At 58.8% G+C, this 9,867-nt stretch overlaps 1 pseudogene; it reads left to right on the top strand.

Annotated features, from left to right (window-relative positions):
• Positions 1 to 6,332: 6,332 nt before the first annotated feature.
• Positions 6,333 to 9,867, top strand: part of LOC109942836 (translation initiation factor IF-2-like) — a 78,252-nt pseudogene continuing 74,717 nt past the window's right edge.

Here is a 9,867-nt window from a genome sequence, read left to right as displayed (position 1 = left end):
CCAGCTATGCTGCACGGTTATAGCAATAAGGAATTTGTCTCTTCTTCCACCTCCAGCCTCACAAGCCTGCGGTTAGGGGGGCATAACCCCAACCGGAGAGGACGGCCGACGGCTACGAGCTACGTAGCCGTGGTCCGGCAAGTCGGGGATTCCAGGTCCTTGACAGCTTGGTATCACGAGTCCGGCGATCTTCGTCCAGCAATTCCCAGTCCACCGAACCCCCCACCAGCCGCACAACACCACCATCTCCCACCCGCTCCTCTGCCCCCAGCACCATGTCGGAGTACACCCTTGCCGACGTCGTGAAGATGATGCAGGAGATGCAGGCCGACATCTCCGGCCTCAAAGAGAAGTCCGCGTCGTCGTCCGCCGGCGGCACCATGCAGGAACGCCCTCGCGACACCGACCGCCTGCCTAAGTTCCAGAAATGGGACTTCCCTCGGTTTGATGGCAAGACCGATCCTCTCCTCTTCATCAACAAGTGTGAGTCATACTTTCGCCAACATCGTTCCTCGCCAGAGGAGCAAGTGTGGATGGCCTCATACAGTCTCGAAGGCACCGCGCAACTATGGTACATGCAGCTGCAAGAGGATGACGGCACCCCGTCCTGGCGCCGGTTCAAGGAGCAGCTCAACCTGCGCTTCGGGCCGACCAGCCGGTCCGCGCCTTTCTTCGAGCTCACCAAATGCCGCCGCACCGGCTCGGTCGAAGAGTACTCCAACCGTTTCCAGGAACTCCTACCCCACGCCGGTCCGATGGAGGAGGCGCAGCGCGTCCAGCTCTACACGGGGGGGTTGCTGCCGCCGCTCAGTCACTCGGTGCGCATCCTACACCCCGACACTCTCAGCGCCGCGATGAGCCTGGCGCGGGAGGTGGAACAGCTGGAGATCGCCCGCGTCCAGGCGGCGACAAGACCGGCAGCGCGGGGTATTCTGCCGGCGCCCCCTCCACGACCAGCCGCTCCGACACTACCGGCGCCACCTCCTCCCTTGGCCCTGCCAGCGCCGCCGGTGGGTGCAGCACACGCGCGCGGCGAGGGCGCTCGCCGCCTGTCACCCGAGGAGATGGCGGATCGTCGTCGGCAAGGCTTATGTTTCAATTGTAACGAGAAGTACTCTCGGGGCCACAATCGTTTTTGCAGGCGTCTCTTTTTTGTGGATGGGGTGGAGATCGATGACACCGGGGTCGACGGGGACACGGGCGCGGCCGAGCCCAACGCCCCGCTCTTCTCCCTGCAGGCGGTGGCCGGGGTGGCGCCGACTGACACCATGCAGATCGCGGTCACCCTCGGTCCGGCCTCCCTGGTGGCGCTGCTCGACTCGGGCAGTACACACAACTTCATCTCCGCGACGGCAGCACACCGGTCGGGCCTCCCCATCCAGCGCCGTCCACGTCTCACGGCCATGGTGGCTAACGGCGAGCGGATCTCCTGTGCCGGCGTCCTCCGCAACGCGCCGCTCCTCGTCGAGGGCGAACCATACCCGGCCGATCTCTTCGTCATGCCGTTGGCCGGGTACGACGTCGTCCTCGGCACGCGTTGGCTGGGGGCCCTGGGACCGATCGTGTGGGACCTCGCCACCCGCCGCATGACGTTTCAGCGCCCAGGGCGCTCGGTCTCCTGGACGGGTACCCCACGCGCAGCGCAGCCGGCGGTGCGCACCATGACAGGGGGGGATGCGTTGATGGAGGCTCTCCTGGACTCGTTTGGGGGGCTCTTCGCCGCTCCTTCGGGCTTGCCTCCCAAGCGCGCCCACGACCATCGCATCCTCCTCAAGCCCGACGCATCGCCGGTGGCTGTCCGCCCGTACCGCTACCCGGCTGCCCACAAGGACGAGCTGGAGCGTCAGTGCGCCGCGATGATCGAGCAAGGGATCGTGCGCCGCAGCGACTCCCCGTTTTCGTCACCGGTTCTCTTGGTCAAGAAGCCCGATGGCTCCTGGCGTTTCTGCGTCGACTACAGAGCCCTGAACGCCCTCACCATCAAAGACGCGTTCCCGATCCCGGTGGTAGAGGAGCTGCTCGACGAGCTCCACGGCGCCAAGTTCTTCACTAAGCTCGACCTTCGGTCCGGCTACCATCAGGTGCGGATGCGGCCGGAGGATGTGCACAAGACCGCCTTCCGCACGCACGATGGCCTGTACGAGTTCCTCGTGATGGCGTTCGGACTCTGCAACGCTCCGGCTACGTTCCAGGCGCTGATGAACGACGTGCTCCGACCATTCCTCCGCCGTTTCGTCCTGGTATTCTTTGACGACATTCTAATTTACAGCAAAACCTGGGCCGATCACCTCCGCCATCTCCGGGCGGTTCTCGACGAGCTGCAGCGCCACCGGCTCTTCGTCAAGCGCTCGAAGTGCTCTTTCGGCGCGCCGGCCGTCTCCTACCTCGGCCACATTATCTCGGCAGCCGGGGTGGCTATGGATCCGGCCAAGGTGGCCGCCATCCGCGACTGGCCGCCACCTCGCTCGGTCCGGGCAGTTCGCGGTTTCCTCGGCCTTGCCGGGTACTACCGCCGCTTCGTCCACAACTACGGCACCGTGGCTGCCCCGTTGACGGCCCTCCTCAAGAAGGATGGCTTCGTCTGGGACGACGCGGCTATGACAGCGTTCGCAGCACTCAAGGCAGCCGTGTCCTCCGCCCCGGTGCTCGCCATGCCGGACTTCAGCAAGCCGTTCGTGGTGGAGTGCGACGCGTCCGCCACAGGGTTCGGCGGGGTGCTTGTCCAGGAGGGACACCCGGTCGCGTTCTTCAGCCGGCCAATCGCTCCCCGGCATCGCGCCCTCGCCGCCTATGAGCGCGAACTTATCGGCTTGGTCCAGGCCGTTCGCCATTGGCGGCCATACTTGTGGGGTCGGCACTTCACCGTCAAGACTGACCATTTCAGTCTCAAGTACCTCCTCGACCAGCGGCTGGCCACCATCCCTCAACACCATTGGGTGGGAAAGCTCCTGGGCTTCGACTTCGAGGTGGAGTACCGCTCGGGTGCCACGAACACCGTCGCCGACGCCCTGTCCCGAAAAGACACCGAGGAGGGCGCGCTGATGGCTATATCCGCACCCCGCTTCGACTTCATCACGCGGCTACGCCAAGCCCAAGCTACGGACCCGGCCCTCGTCGCCATCTGCGAGGAAATTCGCGCGGGCACACGTACGGCGCCGTGGTCCATCATGGGCGGGATGGTCGCCATGCATGGGCGCCTCTACATCCCGGCATCGTCCCCTCTCCTGCAGGAAATAGTGGCTGCCATACACGACGATGGCCACGAAGGCGTCCTACGCACCCTACATCGGCTGAAGCGCGACTTCCATTTTCCAAACATGCGCCGTGTTGTGCAGGATTTCGTCAAGGCATGCGGCACGTGCCAAAAATACAAGTCTGATCACTTGCGGCCGGCCGGTCTTCTACAGCCCTTGCCGATCCCCTCGGCGGTGTGGGCCGACATCGGCATCGATTTCATCGAGGCGCTGCCCAGCGCCCAAGGCAAGACGGTCATCCTCACCGTCGTCGACCGCTTCAGCAAGTACTGCCATTTCATCCCGCTGGCGCACCCGTACACGGCAGAATCGGTGGCGCAGGCGTTCTTCGCCGAAGTGGTGCGGCTGCACGGCGTTCCGCAGTCCATCGTCTCGGACCGCGACGCCGTGTTCACTTCGGCCTTCTGGACAGAGCTGATGGAGCTCACGGGCACCAAGCTCTTCATGTCCTCCGCCTTCCACCCCCAGACAGACGGCCAGTCGGAGGCAGCCAACCGCGTCATCGCCATGTACCTTCGCTGCTTCACCGGCGACCGCCCTCGACAGTGGCTCCGGTGGCTTCCGTGGGCGGAGTACACCTACAACACTGCCTTCCAGTCATCACTCCGCGACACGCCATTCCGGGTGGTGTACGGCCGCGACCCGCCAACCATCCGATCCTATGAGCCGGGCGATGCACGCATTCCCGCGGTGGCGCAAGAGATGGAGGAGCGCGCTGCTTTCCTCGACGACGTCCGCTACCGTCTCCACCAGGCTCAAGAGTCCCAGCGCCGCGCCTACGATCAACACCACCGGCGAGTCATCTACCAGGTGGGCGACTGGGCCCTTCTTCGCTTACGGCAGCGGCCGTCCGCGACACTGCCACGCTCGGCAGCAGGCAAGCTCAAGCCGCGCTATGTCGGGCCCTACCGCGTCAAGGAAGTCATCAACGACGTGGCAGTCCGCCTACAGCTTCCGGCCGGCGCCAGACTCCACGACGTCTTCCACGTGGGGGTTCTCAGAAAGTTTGTGGGATCGCCACCATCCGAACCGCCGGCGCTGCCAGCCACGCTCAACGGCGCCGCCGTGTCTGCACCTGCACGGGTCTTGGCTGGCCGCCTAGCTCGCGGCGTTAAACAGGTCCTGGTTCAGTGGCAGGGTGAACCAGCGACGGCAGCGACTTGGGAGGAGCTTGAAGACTTCACGGCCAGCTTTCCACAGTTCCAGCTCGAGGACGAGCTGGTTTTCGAGGCCGGGAGAGATGTCATGTACGGTAATACATTCACTAGGCGCAGGCGCGCGCGTGATGTCCGGCGAGCAACCGAGCGCGCGGCCGCAGAGCAGGCAGCAGCGCATGCTGCAAATCAGCCACCAATGGCAAGTGGCTGAGATTAGGAAAGAGGGCTAAAATCAGGTGCTGCAAATCAGCCACAGATAGCAGGGGCTGAGATTAGGAAAGAGGGATAAGAATAGGAAAGAAGCAATCAATCAGGCTAGAGAAAATCAAGGAGACTTGCTCCATTTGTAGGTGGCCGACGGCCATATATACCCAGCTATGCTGCACGGTTATAGCAATAAGGAATTTGTCTCTTCTTCCACCTCCAGCCTCACAAGCCTGCGGTTAGGGGGGCATAACCCCAACCGGAGAGGACGGCCGACGGCTACGAGCTACGTAGCCGTGGTCCGGCAAGTCGGGGATTCCAGGTCCTTGACACCTTGCGGGACGAAAACGGGATATATCGGTAACGAAAACGAACGGGATAAATATAGGAATCAAAAAAACGATACGATCCGGTCGGGTTAAAGCCAAAATCGGATGGGAACCGGTATTTTTGTTCGGTAAAATCATACAATGAAACCATATATTCAAAACTTAACAACAAATAAAAAATTGTAAACACAAGTCTTAATTAAACATAGATAAAACTATAAAAGCCATGTAAATCTGGAGCACACATAGTTTAATGTAGCATATAAGGACAGTGACGTTTGCTATGGCTCACCGCTGGGAGACCAGAGAGCAGGAGAGGACGACGGCGTTTGCTACAGCTCACGCGCGGCTGAGAGAGAGCAGGAGAACGGTGCCCAGCTGCCCGCTGGTCGCTGGAGCAGACGAGCAGTGAAGCTGTGGAGGGCGGACGGCGGCGTTTGCTACGGCTGGGAGAGAGCGGAGAGAGGAGCGGACGACGCTAGGTAACCTAGGTTAGGTTTTTGTTTAGATGGGCTGGGCCTCAAAGTTATATCTAGATTGGAGCAGGCCGTATTGAAGTGATCCTGAATTATAAAATACGGTAACAAAACGGGATCATCCCGATTAAAAACGGGATCCGGTTAAACGTTCGGAAAAACAACTCTACTGTTTCCGTTTATCGTTTTGTATATCACGTTTTCGTTCCGTTTTTGTTTTTTGTATCGGGTTCGAAATCGATCGGGACAAAACTAACAAAATCGGTTATACGATAACGGTCGGTTCAGGATTTTTCCATCATATTTTCGTTTTTTATATCGGGTTCGAAATCGATCGGGACAAAACTAACAAAATCGGTTATATGATAACGGTCGGTTCAGGATTTTCCCATCCTTGTCGAATATTTTATTTACCGTTGCAACTCCAGAGCACTTGACTAGTATACATTTTTTGACGGCAAGTACAGTCTTCAGCCACCCAGTGGCACGGGTGTACGGACCGGACCGGATCGTTCGTACGTACCTACGGCCACACGCTTGAGCGGGTCAATGCTCAAACTTCGTTCTTGGTAGCCGCTTTGAAGTGGTAAAATACGCACGAAATTGAGGTTGACTGCGGTCCACTTCATAACTAGTCGAAGTCAGACGCCACCCCCAGTTCCCCACTCGCTGGCTCGCTGCCTCCGCCCATGCCCATCGATCGCCTACTACTATAAAGCAATGCTCGTTCCATTCCCAGTGCAGACCGCAGAGACAACCACCGACGCCGCCAACGCATCGGCATCGGCACTTGGGCAGCAGCTCCGGTTCATCTACCCTCGCAACGCTGCAAGGGAGCGATCACATCGATCGTCACTTCTTCGGACGCATATCACCAACGACTCCAACTCTCCAAGCCAGCACATCACGGCCATGGCGTTGTCTCCGTCTGCGCAAGCGACAAGCCCGCTTGCGCGCCAGCTGCTGCGCCACGTGTCGTTCGGCCTAGTCGCCGCCGCCTTCCACCGCTCAGCTCCAACCATCAGCCGGCCAAGCGTGCCGCGGGGAGCGGACGACGTGGCCCTGGCGGCGTCTCACCACCAGGCCCGCTCCGTCACCGAAAGGGTGCCCCGGCGCCCCGAGGCAGGGGAGCGGCGGGCAAGTCCACGAAGCTCCGGCGATGGCGACGATAGCAAGCGCGGTTATGCCGCCCACGAACACCGTGATGGCGGCGGCGGCGACCACGCACGTGGTGACGCAAGGACCCGCCCGGCCTGGTCTCCCGGCACAAGGCGGCGGCGGCAAAACGCATGGCGCACCGGCGGCGGCGAAAGCGCGCGCGGCCATGCGAGGACCTGCTCCGCCGGGCCGCCCTAAGAAAGGCAGCGGCAGAAAGGTTCATGTCGTGTCCCCGGCGGCGATGTCGAGCGCAAGTGTGCTTATGCGAGGGCCCGCGCCGCCTAGTCACCCGGCAGAAGGTGTAACATCCCAAAAATCCCAACCCGAGGTTTGAAACCCTAACCCCCCTAATTCCCCCCCTCATTTGATCCTTCTCCCTTAACTCTACCCCTAGGTCACCTAATCATATGCATACACTTAAAATAATTTAGAGCACCTCACATAGACCATATTTATCACCCAAGTTCATTTAGAGAATTTTTGTTGCAAGGGAAAAAGAAACAAAAAGACACAAAAGTAGAAAAGGGAAAAGAAAAGAATTAGAATAAGAAAAGAACAAGGAAAACACTCTCCCCTCCATCGGCTGGGCCGATTTCCAGCCCAGCTCGCGCGCGCCCGCATCCCCCCCTCTCTTCCCGGCCCAGGCGGCCCAATCCGCGCGCCGCTCCCCTCCGCTGACACTCGGGCCCCGCCCGTCAGCGCCTCACCCCCTCCCTCTCGTGCAGACTCCTCTTGCTGGCAGCCAGGGCCCACTCGTCAGCTCCATCTCCCTCGCCCATCCCTCACCGGCGCGTCCGCCGCCGAGCGCCCCCTCGCCTCGTCGCCTCGCCATTAATGCTCGCCAACCTCCGCGACAACCCCGCCACTGTGCTTGAGCCGACCTCTCACCCCCTCAGCCTGCCCGAGCCGTCCCAATCGGCGTTAGCGGCATTTCCGCCATCATGGCGAGCTCGCCGGTGCTCGCCGTCTCCCCCATCCCCCTCCCTTCCCCGAGTGCCTATAAAAGGACCCGCCCGAGCCCCGTCTTCGCCACACAACTCCAGCCACCCCCACTGCCCTCCTCCTCGAGCCATTCAAGCAAGCGTCGCCGTGCTCCCTTCACCGCTCCGGTGAGCTCCCCTCTCCCTCTCTGGCGATCTTCCGTTCAATTAAGTTGTGCCAAGAGCTCCGCCACACTCCCACGTTCACGACACGCCACTTCCCCCACTCAATTATGGCCGGAAAACTCACCGGCGGCTTCGCCGCCGCGGGCACCCGCCACCGTGCCGCGGACCGGCCGCCATAGGCCCCCCAGCAGGCGAAATTCGCCCCGCCCTTGTGATCCCATCTACCACTCATGCTCCGCCACCGTTTCCCCGTCGCAAAACCGGACCGGGGCGGAGAACCGCCGCGGAGCTCGCCGTCGACCGGCCCCGGTCGTGCCCCTTCCCCCCCCCTCCGTTGCCGTCAACGCCGTCAGCCCCCCTCTCTCTCTCTGGCTGGTGGGCCCGCGCTACGGCGCCGTTCCCCGCTGTCGCTCCCTCGCAGCTGGGCCAGCTAAGCCGCAAGCGCGCCCACGCCCGCGCGCCCTCGCTGAGTGGGCCGAAATCCCCTCCCCTGGCCCAGTCATCTGGAGAATTCCTTCTCTTTTCTTTTTCTCATTTTCACATATATATTTAGATGCTAATATTTTATGCACCAAAAATTGTCTAAATAAATTATTAGGGCACAAAAATAATAAAGTATAAAAATTTGCACACCCCACAAAGGTCACTATGTTTGATGTATTGTTTTTATCTGTGTTTAATTAGCGGAAGAAGGATCCGATCCTCCGGAACTCTTAGCTCCGGAAGAAGGGCAAGAACCCAACCCCTCCGAGATTAACCTCTTGTGCCAGGAAAGCTTCGACGAAGGCAAGTCCATCCTTCCCTTGATGCATTATTTACCTATTTGTCTCTACCACTGCCTAAGCCTGGATTATGGGATGGGAATCGAATTGCATGGTGAGCACGAGAGGGCCCGCATTAACTATTACTTTGATTAAAAGATATGGGGCAAGTGAAAAGGGTACAAGTGGAATGTTTTCCCAATGTGTGCGATGAAGGGTACTCACCCTCATCACCTGGTGAGTAGGATGATCAGGGACTCCCTGGTTTAGGGGAGGGCCTAAGGTGCTGGCTCAGCTGGTTTAGGCGTGAGCAGAAGGATCGTCCTCTCGTATAAGGACCGGTTTGTCATCTTTCATTACCTATGCTCTCAAAAAGTACAACCACTTGAGGCTGTGTGGGCAGCCACTCGATCTAAACTCGTACGGTCCAACCCCAGGGTTATGAAGGCTGGGGTAGCACCGGGAGGATAAGGAGGGGGAATGTTTTGTCCGGTTTGGACATGGCGGTGGCCTGACTCCTTCCGGTATAACCGTTAAGGTTCGGACGTACAAGGAAGGAAAGAGTTTCGGATTCGGGTCTCATTGGCCATGAGATCGCAGAGCCGGACTAGTGGGTAAAGTGTACCCCTCTGCGCAGAGTCTAAACCTATTCGAATAGTCCGTGTCCACTGGTATGGACGGGTCTGGTATGGTATGACAATTAGTGTTTCTACTACAACTGGGAACAGGGAAATGTGTGTGTATGTTCTGAAAAGAAAGTGGTACCACGGGAGCAGGAAGCTCAGTGGTGGTCAAGCAAGTGTTACTTCTATTGTCTTGGGAAAACCATAAATAACGAATACTGCCCTTCTCTGAAAAAGTATGAGTGACTTCAACTCCACCATATAAAGCATGTACCATATAGGTCACTTTCTCTTTACGGGAGCCGGGTGGGCTTGCGGAATACCTAGTGTATTCACCCAGATTTATTTATGTTTTCAGCAGCTGAAGACTTCTTTTCTACTATGCTTGATTGATGGGGCTGTGTCTTCACCCAGTTCTGCCTGTGGCTTGGGCTATTTTATCTTCCACTGCGCCTTATGTTTCTCGGCTCACTTCCGAGCTTGTATCCCCCGGTATTGTAATAACATTATTCAGACTCTGTAACTATTTGAAGTAATGAATGTGATTACTAGCCTCCTGGGACTAGAAATTGTATCACATTTGAGTCCCAAAGGATCGGGACGCTTCAGGTGGTATCAAAGCCTATAGGAATGGCCGTAGACCACAGCCCTGACCTTAAAAGTTGCCTTAACAAGAAAACACCTCTTACCCCCAAGAAACACTCTTCCCCTTTTCCCCGATATTGATAGACCTTTCTTTTCGTCTACCAGATGGAAAACCCCTGGGTGATTAGGACATCCTATTGCTCAGAGGAGGAAG

The sequence above is a fragment of the Zea mays genome, chromosome 10, assembly GCF_902167145.1.
Source record: "Zea mays cultivar B73 chromosome 10, Zm-B73-REFERENCE-NAM-5.0, whole genome shotgun sequence".
Lineage (NCBI taxonomy): Eukaryota > Viridiplantae > Streptophyta > Magnoliopsida > Poales > Poaceae > Zea > Zea mays.
The sequence above is the reverse complement of the archived record's forward strand: the minus strand, read 5'-3'. Positions and strand labels throughout refer to the sequence as shown.